Source organism: Schistocerca nitens, chromosome 9, assembly GCF_023898315.1.
Source record: "Schistocerca nitens isolate TAMUIC-IGC-003100 chromosome 9, iqSchNite1.1, whole genome shotgun sequence".
Taxonomy (NCBI): domain Eukaryota; kingdom Metazoa; phylum Arthropoda; class Insecta; order Orthoptera; family Acrididae; genus Schistocerca; species Schistocerca nitens.
Window position 1 is genome coordinate 88,511,151 of NC_064622.1, and position 15,781 is coordinate 88,526,931.

Here is a 15,781-nt window from a genome sequence, read left to right on the forward strand (position 1 = left end):
ATTCTACTCCGGAAAATAAAGAATTTACTGTCGGAGTTCGTGAAATATTCCTATTTCAGCTTCTATAGTTTCGTCAAGTTCCGATAGGTAGCGGAGATGTGTTCCAAACAGGTAGCTGTAATTGAGTTTAATGTGTGTGTGTGTGTGTGTGTGTGTATTGATTTCTAAGGGACCAAACTGCTGAGGTCATCGGTCCCTAAACATACACGCTACTTAAACTAACTTACGGTAAGAACAACACATACACCCATGCTCGGGGGAGGACTCTAACTTCCGGCGGGAGGGGCCCCGCAATCCGTGACATGGCAGCCCAGACCGCACGGCCACTCCGACCGGGCATTGAGTTTCTTTATGTGGAAAACCAGGGCATTCTAGATATTCATAGGTGGTTGCAGAATGTCTACGGAGTCCTGTTGGTGAACAAAAGCACAGTGAGTCGTGTGAGGTGTCCATCATCGCAACAAGATTGTGCTGACATGTCCGATATCACACATGCCAGACAGTCACAAACAACTTTGACTCGTGGAACGTTGGAACATGCGGACACTCTCATTCAGGGCTCCTCAGAAATGCAATCTTCTTCTTCTCCATGACAACACAAATCTTCACTCAAGTCTGAGCATCCCAGAGGATCTCATAAAATTAATTCGATTGTTCTTCCTCATCCACTCTGCAGCCCCATCTGACCCCTAACGACTTCCGTCTCTTCGACCCAATGCAGGATGCACTCTACGGGCAGCAGTACGTGGGTAAAGGGGAAGTTATTGATACAGCAAGACGCTGACCCTGACCTCGACCAGTAGAGTTGTGCCGTGGGCGAACACAGTCCCCACAGTAAGGTGACGTAAGGCGGTTGCGTGGATACGATATTATCTCGAACAATAGTGTTTTGTTGCCGAAAGAGTGGGGAATAACGTCGTGTGTTGGAATCATGAATAAAACCAACTTGCTTTCACAAAAAAGTATGTTTCTTACTCATTTAAGCTCCTCGTATACTGACGTAACCAACAGTTTTTAGTCTCTGTTGATCTCTTTTGGACGTGGGACAGCGGCTGGTCAGATATGTAACAAAGAAATTCGCCGAACAGCCGAGGAAATTGAGAAGTTATTTCATTTTATTTTTGCTATCAGTTTCTGTAATTCAGTATGCCATCTTAGAGCTGCAGTCAAGTCTTCAAAGGAAGTACTTGAGAATTCACGACATCCGGAAAGAGATGGCCTCAGTATGCCAATATCGATAACTTTTGAGAGGTGCATAAGGGGCCTGAAAAGGCTATAGTGAATTGTCGGAACTCGCAGCGAAAAGAAAATGAAATAACTTCTCAATTTGTACGGCTGTTTGGCCAATTTCTTTATTAAACAGATTTTAAGTTTTAGAGGAAACACAAGGAGTCTTCTTTCATATGCGGAATGAAAGCCGTATGCAGCTGACATATTTTCGCTCTTTGATAACATTTGTTAATGAACATAACTAGAAGTCTGCCTGCTTATTTCCTGTGTGTGTCTAACATAGGATAGTGTAAGTGAGAGTGTTGTTAATGCAGTTGCTTGCTTCGTTTGTTGGAAAAACTTTCGGTTGTTTAGTCTAAACTTTAATTTAAAATAATGTATGAGTTCAACTGTAATGGGTAAATAACAATAAGCTAACTGTGGTCCAAAACAATTACTTTGTGGGGCTATGGGCTTTGACAGACTGTCGGCTGTTCGCCTTGGTTGTATAAATCACAGAGTATTTTCTCAACATCAAATCGGGCTAGTCACGTGAATTTGGAATGACAGTGTTTGTTTCCAGTTTTCGGGTAATTTGCGAAACTTGAATATTACACGTATTTGCATAGTTTCATATATGTTTACGCACGTTTGAGTTCAGTAACAGCCTTGGTGCAATACTGCCGTTGCTAAGAATGCTAAGGGAAGCATGTGAAACGAGTACCAGTTACTTTTCGTATGTATGTACAGAAAACGTGTAATTGTAAATGGCATATTGACATGAGGCACTTTTTATGTTGAAAAATACCGAGACGTGGTATTCTGAAGTCATGTACTGTAGAGATAATTCCCGTGATTTTACGGTCTTGTGTTTATGACAGAAGTGCTAGCTAAATCTGCAAGTGCGTCTGAGTGAACTGCCAGCCAGTGTGTAAAATTTACACATGACAGTCTAATAAATTTCCTGCAGTTTATGCACGTTCGAAAACTATTGTGTGTATCTAATTATTTCGGCATGAGACAGTCTCCTATGTATTTTCATTATAACATAATGAATTAGGACAGATTCGACAATATGAATCAGTGCAATAGAAAAACTAAACAATTATTATTTTTGTACATCATTCCTTGTGACTGGAGGTCCGAGGGACCTCTGCTGTAGCACGTTAAATTTTGAATGTTTCTCCAGTCAGTTGATAGTTAATGGCTGGACAGACAACATCGCTGCTACAGATAGTCTGCGAAGACCAGTTATTGATGTTGGCCACTGATGCATCGTGTACTCGGGTGGTGTTAATATCTCAGCGTCAGCTAAGACCTAAAGATGGTGCACAGAAGGACCGAAACTGCTAGCCACACAATAAATGACGACATAACGATGGTTGCAGGCGTTCCATTTCATTACTTAAAAAATTATTGTTGGTTGCAACTTCTTTTCTTACTCCAAAATACGACCACTGACCTTGTATTTTTTTATTTAATTTTCCTTTTTTTGTGCTTAGTGTATGGCTTTACTTTTATGATGAGATGGCGAAAAAGTGTTATGGGTATTTTACTTGTCTATAAAAAGCAGAATGGTTAATAAAGAAAAATTTTAAATCATAATGGACAAGCAGGTGGTGCAAATCGCTGACCGTTTTTCCTGTAGCAATTTCAACTTAAGACAGCGCTGTTTTTTTCGTGACACTTCGGTGCCGTGCACAGTGTCATTATAATGTTATTAATTAGAACAGACATTCCACAATATAAATAAGTGCAACAGAAGACGTACAAAAATATTGCTGGCTATCACTTACCGAAAAACCGTAAATAAAGTGAAATCTGACCTATGAAGCTGCGGCGAAAAAGCACAATACCATTGCTCTTCATATTTTTAAGCCAGCTTCAGTTCCCAGTGTCAAATTCTTAAGATATCTTAAAAAAACGTATACAAGATTTCACGGTACTTCCGGAGATGGTCTATCTGTGGGAGCGAAGTAATAACATTCAATTTACTGTAAGCGCTTTAGCGACTAAAATGTGCGTACCAAAATCACGTGACTTGAGGTGGAGCAGAAATTGCTGACAAAATTCTCGTTCTGCGCATCCAAACGGTCAGTGCATAGATATTTTTACACTATGGTATAAAGGCGTGAGCATGCCCTCCCTAGGAGTAGAGAGATTTGCTTTGTTCTCGTTGGCGAATCTCGCGATGCAATGAGGCAGGGGTGGTCTGCAGTGAGCATTGTGCTTCGGCATTGCGGTCGAGGGATTGATTCAGCGAGAGGGTTCGCTGGTTGACGTGTAGCAGACGTTCTTACCTCCAGTGTTGTTGCTGCCCTTTGTTAGGATCCGCTGCTTGTACTGGAAGGAGTCAGGAGTTCTGATGCCGAGACTATAGTTACCCTGACAGCTCTAAGGACTGAATTGTGAGCGATTGGCTCTGTGCTGTTTCTGTAGGGATTTATGTGCAGTATTTGGTGAGCATCTGACTAAACAGTCTTTACTAATTTGGGTTTCTGATCCTGCAGCATACCGCCAGTTTCCGCCATCCTGATTCTCAGCAAATTGCAGTATGATTTGAGTCCTTCTCATCTCGTATAAGCATTCAAATGATGTGAATGAGTGGTTCCCTGCTTAGCCATACTCTGCGTTATCACGCCAGCGGGGTTTTTCATGAAGTGATTGAATTCTATAGGATGGACAAGTGCCTGAGTATGCCAACAACTCAGTAAGTTGTGTTGCGGTTGCGATCAGTGTAAATATGCATTCGTGTTTGCCAGAAAAACCATTTACGTCTCTTAACGCTGGCTTGTAACCTTCGTAAACCTCTGAGGCGTAACTTAATTGCCTTGGTAATCTTATATTGCCACTTCAAGTACTGGCCTAACGAGTTGCAGTTTCCAAAATCTCGAACGTTGAAATTAGTTGTCTTAGTGATGTTAAATGTATCTAATATATCTCGTATGTATTGCTCTTGCCTTTAAAGATTTGTTGTAGCATTCAAACCTGGTACATGGTTCTTACACTAACAAAGGCATAATAATTCACCTTCCCTGTGCTCACGCCTCTGGAATGTTTCATAGTGATGTATTCTACTTTGTAACGTACCTACTGTTGCATTTTGTCGCTTGATCTTAATTGTGTGTGAAAATATCTGTGTTTTCTTAGTTCTGGTGGGATAAGAGACACATCTAGTGACTGTTGGAGCCAAGATACAGTATTTTTCTCTTCTATGAGGCAGCTCAGGTTAGTCATCATTTTGCCTGGAAGGGCTGATCGCTACGGGACATAGGGCTCTTTCCCTAAGCTTCTCAATGGAGGCTAAATTACAAGAACTCGCAGGTTGCCTGTGACTATTCTTATTTGTACGCAGGACAGAGTGCCCTTTGAAGTCAGGAATTTCCATTGAGATTGAGAAGTGACGAATCTGCTCCCCCTGCAAGGCTTTGACGTACGAGTATGTGACTCCTCCATCTTATGCTCGTATCACATGAGAACTCCAATAGAAGCCCGCAATAATTTTTAGTTTACGCAGTGAGCTGCAAGATAGCAATCGGTGTGCCAACCTTCAGATAACTAAATAATATGCACTGAGAGCTATTAAAGAATAGTACCAGCTTCTCACTTGCAATTTGTGCTGGAAAGGGAAATCCTTAGTTGTCAGGCTGGTAATCGTAACAGATTTTTCCCCGGAGGACTTTGTCAGTCATATGGAGCGTAGGAATGTGACTCTAGAGACAGTGCAACAGAGTGGCATGCGGCAGTTCGGTACGCTTTTCGATTTCCCAGACGCTAGTCCGCAGCCTTGGACGCGTTTACTGCTCGTCCAAGTGCCGTAATTTTGCAGCAGGACAGTCCTTTTATCTTTGAGCAATTCGCGACTTGCGTATCCTTTAAATCGCAACTTGTGCTGCATTTGTATTAATTCAGAGCTCGACTAGTATGCAACAGTTTCCTTCAATTCCGTTTGTGAGCTGCTCAGACTTATTGGAATACCACCTGCATATCGGCTAGCAGTCTTCCTTATTATTTTTAATTGCCTTTAAATAATTTGGGTGATATCCATGCTAACTTGTGCGCTATTCAAGTAATCACAATCTGGTTTGATAAATCGATCTTCTTTGTGAAGAGAGTTCGTTAGTAATTAGTTAAATGGTATTGCACACACAAGACTGACTGTTTCAGCGTTTTGTGAACTGTTAAGATTGACTGATTTTTAGTTTAGCATTCTTGCAAAAAATTCTATTTTGTATGACTATCATTGCCTACAGGTTATATTGTAGATTTTTTAACAACGACATAAACTGGATTAAATAAAAGTGATCCACCTAACCTATTTCGCTCAACTTTATGACTTGGAACAGGTGACCCTTAATTACTGAAAATTTTATAAATATGTCTGGTCATATTCGATTATTTTAAACTGTGCTTTCATTGTGCCGGCGATCCCTTGCGCTTTAGGAATTTTCACTGGAAATATTTGTTTGTTATATCCTGTATGAATGATTATTCATAGAGCAGAGATCTGATTAATTTTTTGAAATCGTGAAATCGCTGGGAGAGTTGTCCTTTCCGTGCTGAATTCGTGGAAGTGTCAGATTGCGCAGCCGCTGCAGATCCGCAGAAAGTCTCATTTGCAAAATAAAACCAATACAGAAACAGAAGATCAAAGAGAGAAGGTAGCATTTAAAGTTTAACTAATGGGTTTGATTATAGTTTCCAGCATATAAGACAATTAACTATCACATCAAGAAGCTTACCGAGGGAGGAGTTTAAAAATCCATAACCACTTAAACAGTTTTGCAAAGTGGTCTTACAGAAAGGTATATCTCATAGCTTCCCAACGTAGCTTCGCAAAAAGTGTATAGCGTAGCGTATAGAACGTAGTGGCTGCAAGTGATCTAGTACTAAAGATATAAATCTTTCCAGAAATTTCCCAAATAGACTGTCGACGGTCGTAAAATTGAGTGTAGATGATTCGAACAGCACTGCTTTGAGTTAGAAACACGAAGGTACGCAATAAAGTACCATGGTTCGAAGTTGATCTTGAACACTTGGTTACGTTTCGTTGGACATTATTATTTTCAGCAGCTGAGTACACATCGCCACCGGCACAACTCATATATGTGTGAAACGTGTAAGTTATGTACTCTGTGCGTCGTCCATTATTTCCAATTTACAGAGATATGTCCTATTTTGTATACTAAACATATTAGCGTGGTATGATTATTTAAGTGTTCGATCGTTAGTCACGTCGTAGTTCTTAAGATTATCACAAGGACGAACTACGTATTTCAATAAACTTTATTCATTAAAAGAGCATGGATAATAGGTCCTCGATACATAAATCCTACCAAATAAGACATAATTTTAACAGAGTCTGGGAACTGTTTCTCGGGAAAGCACTTTAAACACCACCAAGAGATTAAGTCACGATGTAAGTAGGCTGTTTAGGTTTTTTTATTGGTAACGCCACGTAGCGCTCTGTATGAAAATCACTGGCTGTGCTGTGTGCAGTCTGTGGCTGCTTTGCATTGTTGTAATACTCGCCATTGTAGTGTTGGGCAGATGGATGTGAACAGAGCGTAGTGTTGCGCAGTTGGAGGTGAGCCGCCAGCAGTGGTGGATGTGGGGAGAGAGATGGCGGAGTTTGGAAATTTGTAAGACTGGATGTCATTATCTGTTATGTATATTATGATTTTTCAACACTATTAAGGTAAATACATTGTTTGTTCTCTACTAAAATTTTTCATTTCCTAACTATGCCTATCAGTAGTTAGTGCCTTCCGTAGTTTGAATGTTTTATTTAGCTGGCAGTAGTGGCGCTCGCTGTTTTGCAGTAGTTCGAGTAACGAAGATTTTTGGTGAGGTAAGTGATTTGTGAAAGGTATAGGTTAATGTTAGTCAGGGCCATTCTTTTGTAGGGATTTTTGAAAGTCAGATTGCGTTGCGCTAAAAAATATTGTGTGTCAGGTTAAGCACAGTCGTACATAATTTTTCAAAAGGGGACGTTTCATATGTCGACCCTTAGCCGAGGATACCTCACTGGAATCTTCTGATTTTTTTCTTGTAGTTTGTGTGATTAGTGTAGATTTTGTTTATTGCTAGTGCGTAATTGTAGAGAGAATCTCCTTTGTAGTTGCAGTCTTTCATTGTTGTACAGTAAAACAGGTGTGGCACGCATGTAAATTTGCACCAAGTATTTCGCAGCTTGCAATTAACTAGATATTATTTTCAGCGCTATGTTAATGTGTTCTCTTATTTTCTGTGTATTCGTGTGAAATATTGTGACAATAATGGCGTGTGAAAACCGTAACACTAGGCTCCAAAGTAAACTGAGAAATAATAGTGACGACGAGCGTAGCTTATCAGCACCACTGTGTAATGAATTAAAAGACATTCAAAGTAGTAATTTGGTAACTGTGCATAGGGAAATGGAGCGGGCGCCAAATGATGGTATGGACAGTGAAACAGGTAGTGAACAGGGAAGCATTATCGATCGATCGGTCGGCAACAGCTCGCCTCAGGAATCCGAAATGACAGGAAACAATCTCGCAAATACTGTAGATTCAGGTTTTGGGTCCTCACAGTTTTCTCAAACGAGTCAAGACATTTTCCGCTTGTCAAAATGTGAATGTTGCCGGTGCAAATTCACTGCCGAAAAGCACTGAGGAACATGTTTCAGACACCAGTGCATTGTTATTACAATTAATGCAACAAATGGGACAAAAGCTTCAAAAGTTAGACACAATGGAACAAAATATTCAAAAGTTAGACACCACGCTTGAACAAACACGTGAAGATTTAACTACTGAGTTACATAACATCGAATCGAAATGTCAAAGAGTCTTTAATGACGTAAAAACACAAATTTGTGAGCATTTCCAACCTATTTTTTCGCGTCATGAAAATGCATTACAGAATCACGAAGCAGCCATAAAAGAACCGCAAACTATTGTTCATGAAAATCACGACACCTTGCAAGCTAAAATTGACTCAGTTGCATCTACCGATTCGGTTACGCAACTTGCAAAAACTCAAGAAAACTTAAAGGACACAGTAGATACGATTTCAACACAAATGGACACTCTGAAACTTGGTTCAGAAAAACACACTGAGGAAATAAGTACACTATTGGAGAAAGTAGCCGAACTTTCGGATCAGTTCACTAACTTATCTGCAAAGGTAGATGATGATCTGAATGACAAGACCTGTAGCCATCACTGACACAGAAGAGTATGAACAAATTAAGAAATTCAAACATAATCAGAATCAAATTAATACGCAATACAAAAGAGAAATCCGGGAAGTACAAGATCAGTTGGCACAAGTAATACAAAAATTTCATATTTCAAAGGACACTCGCGCTCCAACACCGGAAGAGGAACTTAGAAATACGGAAAAGCCACAAAATAACAACACAGGGCATTTCGGAAATTATGAAAGAAATTGGCAAGGTGCACCGAATTTTGAGATGGAACCGCCAACATGACTTAACAATGACCGATATGCTACTCGCCGACATGATTATTTTGACTAGAAGCTGTTCATTACTACACGTAAATTCAAAACGTTTAAGAATTATGTCAACGACATTCATCCACAAACGTGGCTCCATCAATTCTCTCATTGTTTTCCTCCCAACTGATCATTGGAGCACAGGTTAGTATTTATGTGTGGCTACTTGGAGAATGAACCAGCTGTAAGAATGCGATCGGTCATTCACGATTGTCACAGTGAAGGAGGATTTTATCATGCCTTCCTCTCAGCATATTGGTCTCAAGCTACACAAGACCGAGTAAAAGATAGCGTCATAATGATGAAACATTTCGAACAATCTGAATTTTCCAGTCTTGTGAAATATTTTGAAGACATGTTGCACAAGTATCAGTACCTGTCAAACCCATACAGCCCCTCAGAACTCATCCGCATTTGCTTAATCAAACTGCCTGAACATTTACGACATATTTTAGCAGGACGTTGCAAAGAAGACACTGAAGCTTTTCAGGGACTGTTACAAGAACTGAAAATTGACACTGACAATCGGGGAACGCGAAAACAGGAGCACAACAATTACAGATCACATCTGTCACAATTCCGCGATGACAGAAATAATATACGACAAGGCTATTCTTTCATCATAAATCGTCACCGAAACAGACACCACCCATATGACAACCGTTGGCAGAATAGTAATAATTACAGGGAAAGATCACCTCTCCGCAGTAATGACAATCACAGAGACAATCAGAGAAACAGGCAATATGGGAACCAAAATAATTATTATCAAGGGAGACAGAATAACGTCAGATGCAACGGTCCAGCGCGCAGTTACGATTCAGGGAGAAATTCTCCACCACGTGACCGACAAGAAAGAAACTATGGAATCTACCGACATGACGACAGACGATATGATCGTAACGACAGACCTGAATTGCATCAGAACTGGTGGGATTCAAACAGAGCAGAGCCCTCTCGACAAGGTGAATTTGTAGAAGTTAGGTCTCCAAATCCCAATAACGACGCGCGCCAACAAAGACACAATAGGCAATGACTCATACCGCTAGCAGCCACAAAACGTACTTATGAAACTGACGACGCAGCTGCCGTAGCTAGTAATTACGTAAAAGGGAAGACATTAGGGACATCCTACTCCAGGAACACGACGTAAAAAATAACAACATTGCATATCCTGTGTTTCACATTACTGTAAATGACGTAAAATTTACGGCAGTACTTGACTCTGGCAGTCCCATTTCAGTAATTAGTGAAACAGCTTTTAGAAAATGCAACACATCGAACAATTGCCCCACACTTCCGTTACGTAAGATTAAATTACAAAGTGCAATCTTTGGAAAAAGTATAGATGTACGCCAACAAACCAATTTAGAATTCTTTTGCCAAAGCCACAGCTTCTCTATGAACTTCCTTATTGTTCCATTATTGTCGACGGAAATTATATTGGGAGTAGACTTTTTGAATGAATACAAAGCAATCTCAAACTTTCACGATGCTGAAATAAGTTTAGAGAAGGAAGGTAAGTCAATAGCTTTGAAATTTGAAGATTGACTCTCAAACCATGACGAGGAAATTAATCGGCTTTACCTTCTGTTAGACAACAGTTCGGAATTTTCTACGGAACTAGACACTAACAATCACTCTGCAAGTACTGACAGGGCTGATATCGACGGCATATTTGAAATTAATGAGTTAATTCGGAATAAAATTCAAACTACGGAAGGCACTAACTACTGATAGGCATAGTTAGGAAATGAAAGATTTTAGTAGAGAACAAACAATGTATTTACCTTATTAGTGTTGAAAAATCATAATATACATAACAGATCATGATATCCAGTCTTACAAATTTCCAAACTCCGCCATCTCTCTCCCCACATCCACCACTGCTGGCGGCTCACCTCCAACTGCGCAACGTTACGCGCTGTTCACATCAATCTGCCCAACACTACAATGGCGAGTATTACAACAATGCAAAGCAGCCACAGACTGCACACAGCACAGCCAGTGATTTTCATACAGAGCGCTACGTGGCGTTACCAATAAGAAAACCTAAACAGTCTACTTACATAGCCCCCATGCTCCCCACAAAAAATTTTACAAATTGTTTTGGGCAGTGCCCAATAATGATTTGATAAAATTTTTTATAATTACAATAACAAAGATATCAAATGCACACACCTATTCATACAATGTTGGTTAACAGCTAAAATTTTCTCACAGTCCATAAAGACAGTCCTGATCATTTATCACAGTAAAATTGCAGTGTTTTTCTCAAAGGCTGAGCAGTAAATGGGCCACAACAGAGCAAACCCACAGCAGAGTCATTCGACGTTTTGAAGAATAGTGGTAGGTAGGTCATCACAGAGTAGACCCACTGTAGTCCTGGTAGAGAGTATGGTATTGGTGGGCCACCAGAGGTGCAGACCCACTGCGGTCCTTGTAGAGATGGCCAGCAGCCATCTGTTGTGACTGTGCAGGTGCACAATCACCACTGAAGAGTCTTGCGGGTAATGTAGCAAGTCCATAACCACCACTTGTGCACTCACAAAGTTTTTGGAATTGTCCTCAGAACCAGCAATGCTGTTATCCAGTCCCTTACTGAATTATTAACACACGTGCAAACACTAACAGTCCCTACTTCTCACATATTGTCCAAATACTATGACCAACAGAAACTTGTGCAGTGAAATGGAACTTACAAGTTACTAATTTGATGAACTGGTGTCAATTACAATTTTATAACAGACGAATACAATTACAAAGGTACAAAATACATCATTAAAGAACATAACAATACAGATAACATTTGTAGTACAGGCTTTACAAAAGAATCGAAATAACATACATCAGTGTTACAGGAATTATGACATAAGTTCATACATAAAAGATCAGAATAACTTTTGAAACATCAACTTCACACATGAGCATTAAAACAGAACAGAATTAATAATGTCTAACATGTTTACAAAGTAAATAACATTATTAATGCAAATTATATTTGGGGATAACAGTATTCCTCATCACAGTCATGTAGCTGAGTATTAGAAGAGAAAAAAAAATTTCTATGAAACAGTACACAGAGACAGGAAGAAAACAAATACACAAGGGTACACAAACACATAGTGGGATAACACAATAGGAAAGGACAGGGTTCGTTTTCAGTGTAACATTTGGTACTGCAGTCCAACCCAAAACTTCATTCCATAGACCTTTTTGTCTTATTTCAACATTTGTTTCCACCAAAAAAATACTATCCAAGCATGCTTTCTGTATTCTGTTCATATCCTCTTTCAAAAATAGTTTTTCTCTTTTGAGAAGAAACGACGAACATTCAACTTTTTGAGTGAAATAACTTGAAAATTACAAAAGACTGTCAAAAAGCAGCGATGTTTTACTAAAGTATTTATTAATTTAATACAAAGGAAAGTTTTTTCTCCAATACAAATTACAAGAAAAGATTTATCTCTTCTGAAGTCAAATCAGTAGTTCGTTTATTTTATACTCCGCTCTTTTCCTTCATTATGAACTTTCGAATCTCGAAGACGAGTTCTGTGAAATTAGTATGGGATGAACAACACCACTGAAAGCTATTCGATTGTTCGGATATTGTTGGAGTTAGATAATACGTCACACGATCAGAAACCTACAAAGCTGATTCACCTGATCGAAAGATGGCATTTTTCTGCTAATGAAATGTTAAAGGAAACTTACTGATTGAGATATTTGCACTTGAAAGCAGCTTGTAAACAACGTCGCTCAATTAACACCTCGTCGATCACACATTATGTTTAGAGGAAAGACATGCAGCAATCGTGTCTCAAGAAATGTGTTTCACTGCTCAGAGCACAAACTCACTTACATACACAGCTATATCACTTAAAAAATAGTAGCTACATCTATGGGTGACTGGAACTCATTATACATCTATGAAACTTCAATTGTCTGGCTGTATTCCTCTCATGAGTAAGGTAAATTCAAAACTGAATGTTAGAAATACTTTTATTTACTATTTCAGTATGAAACTGGGGGGGGGGGGTGAGCTTAATGGGTAGCTACAGTACGGAACGTACAATTTTTAGAATAGATAACAAGTGTAAGAAATATTGAACTTCATCTCAGGAACTTTCTACACACAAATGTCTTATGGTTATCTGCATGCACAGAACAATTTTCAGTTTATAGTTGAAGTTGGGAATAACGTTTTCATGGCTAGCATGGCTACACATTTGTAACTTTTAATTATATTTTTAACTGCCATTGAATTCGCTAAAATAGAATAACTGGAATTGGGTTGGGGGTTGTTTTGGGGAAGGAGACCAGACAGCGAAGTCATCGGTCTCATCGGATTAGGGAAGGAAGTCGGCCGTGCCCTTTGAAAGGAACCACCCCGGCATTTGCCTGGAGTGATTTAGGGAAATCACGGAAAACTTAAATCAGGATGGCCGGACGCGGGATTGAACCGTCGTCCTCCCGAATTCGAGTCCAGTGTTTAACCACTGCGCCACCTCGCTCGGTAATAACTGGAATCATTTGGGATCAAATCAATGAAATGAGTAATATAACCGCACGTCACAGAAATCCATTTAGGAAGGTTCGAGCCTGCTCTTCACTAGCAGTTGAAGTAACCACTTAGATCATCCAAACATGCCCTGAAGACCATCTCAAATTTTCATTGTCACAGATGTTTTACAAAAAAATGGTTCAAACGGCTCTGAGCACTATGGGACTTCTGAGGTCATCAGTCCCCTAGAACTTAGAACTACTTAAACCTAACTAACCTAAAGACATCACACACATCCATGCCCGAGGCAGGATTCGAACCTGCGACCATAGCGGTCGCGCGGTTCCAGACTGTAGCGTCTAGAACCGCTCGGCCACACCGGCCGGCCGATGTCTTACATTTAGTACATTTTTCTTCAAACAGATTGTCCAGTAACCGAACATATTCGTGTGTCTCCAGCACTTTTTTTGGCTCAACTAAAATGCTTCTCTGATTTCTTTGACGATTTCACGTTTGTTTCGATGTTGGAGGCAAATATTTCGAACATCTTCTGTGAAGATATTATTTCGAAAGAAATGAAGCACTTAAAATTAATATCTGTTTTCTTTTTCATCATTGTCCCAATTAAGAATTACTTATCTACTGTACCAGTTGGCACAAAACACCATCCATTCTCTCTGTACATTAGTAAAAATGTGGCGATAGTTTTTATTAGAAACAACATTGTTCCTTAGTGAGCTACTGTTTCTGCAGCGCAGCTTATTCTCGTAAGAAATTAACGGCATTGTGCTACTTTTGCCGTAGTAAATTTGACAGTTAACCATAACTCAGCAAATATCCACAAGTTTTCTGTACTGTGCATTTCTTAAAAACTAGGTGATGCACTTCATGTATTACTGAGCAGTTGAAGCAGACATTTACTAACAAAGTCATAATGAGTGTTTTATTGTTTTATGACTACATTTACAGGAGGCTGTGTAAAAAAAATACGAAACTGATATTTTCAATTTAAATGTGAAACTTTGGGAAACATACCATCTTTTCTCCAGTATACAGTACAACGATACACCGTGTAAAGTTACGCGAGCTAATCGGCCACCAGAATTGCTACGAGGTAAGGTGTACAAGTATTTGAGGTACGGCAAAACGCTAGCGGACCCAGGGACTCAGGGCAGACTGCAGCAGTTCCGGTACGAGCGAGAATAGGTGCAGGGACAAGGAGCGCATGGCCGGAAATGGATAAAATCCCTGAGCTGGTAATCTGGACGGCTGTTACTCGCATGCTCAGAGAAATGGTGGAGTGTGCGACAATCTTAAAGATGGCTGAGTTGCATCTCTTTGAGATTCGACAATACCTCACATCAAATATTAATGTAAATCTGAATACATTTGGAACCTCACTCCGATAAACAATACTTCAACATCTTGGAGGGAGGGGGGGGGGGGGGGGGGGTAGAAAGTAAAAAATTTAAAAAAGTCGTTATTTCAGAAATATGCCTATTTTGTAGCACACGTCTTCCTGAATAGTTTGATGTATGAAACACCTATATTTGAGAGATTATAAGGCACGTTATTTGGTCTTAAGTGTACCAAAATGCAGCGACACACCCCTTTGGATAGCATTCTTCTGTCATACGTAACTGTATTTCGTTCTGTAGAATTCGAGTGTTTATATGTGCGCCAGAGATTGTCTACGTGAAACAAAGGACTGTTGATAACGATACTTCCTCTGCTGCTATAGACGTGCATTGTTTTGATTGCTGATTTTGTTTATTCTCTGTTTTCAAAGACTTGCTGTGTGGTGTTGTGAATTTCAAAACGATTTTCATTTGGCTGTGTTGTTTTATGGAACACAGGGAATTCGAAAAATATGAAACAAGCATTTTGGGTCTTCCACTTCTACAAAATGTCCACAGACAATAACCCTATGAACAAATTGTGCCCAAAAGGAAGTGAATCATAATGTGGCTACCAATGGTCAACTGCTGGTGGAGAAGAATATCATCACAGGAATTCTCTACCAACTGCTGTAAGGGAAGCCATCAAACGTATATTCAGGGACCTTTCCTATAAAAACGTATTGAAGAAATGTCTTCATGGCGGTACCCAAAACCCAAACGAAAGTCTTAAAGAATGTGTATGGGAAAGATTGGCAAACACCATATTTGTGGGAAGAAATGTATTTACTATTGGTGTTCATGATGTGGATTCATGTTTAATGATGGTGTGCAAACCAGGAGATGTGTTTTAAAGAAAACGGGAATTAAATCCGGAGTGAACTGCATCAAAGCTTTGTTTGCGATAGACAGAGAGCATGTAGTGAAAGCATATAAATCATTTTTGGAGATGATAAAATCAAGAAGAGTGCATCAAAAGAATGTGAAAAAGTAGAAAGCTGATTTATAAAATGAAAAGAAACCTGCTTATGGTGATGGACAGTTCTAAAAAAAATGCCAAATATAAGCAGAATCTTTAACGGCCGTTTTCCACAAAACACGAATTTCTGTACTTAGGTACATGTAACATCCAAACTAAATATCCTATTACTTTCAAACTTGGTATAGTTAT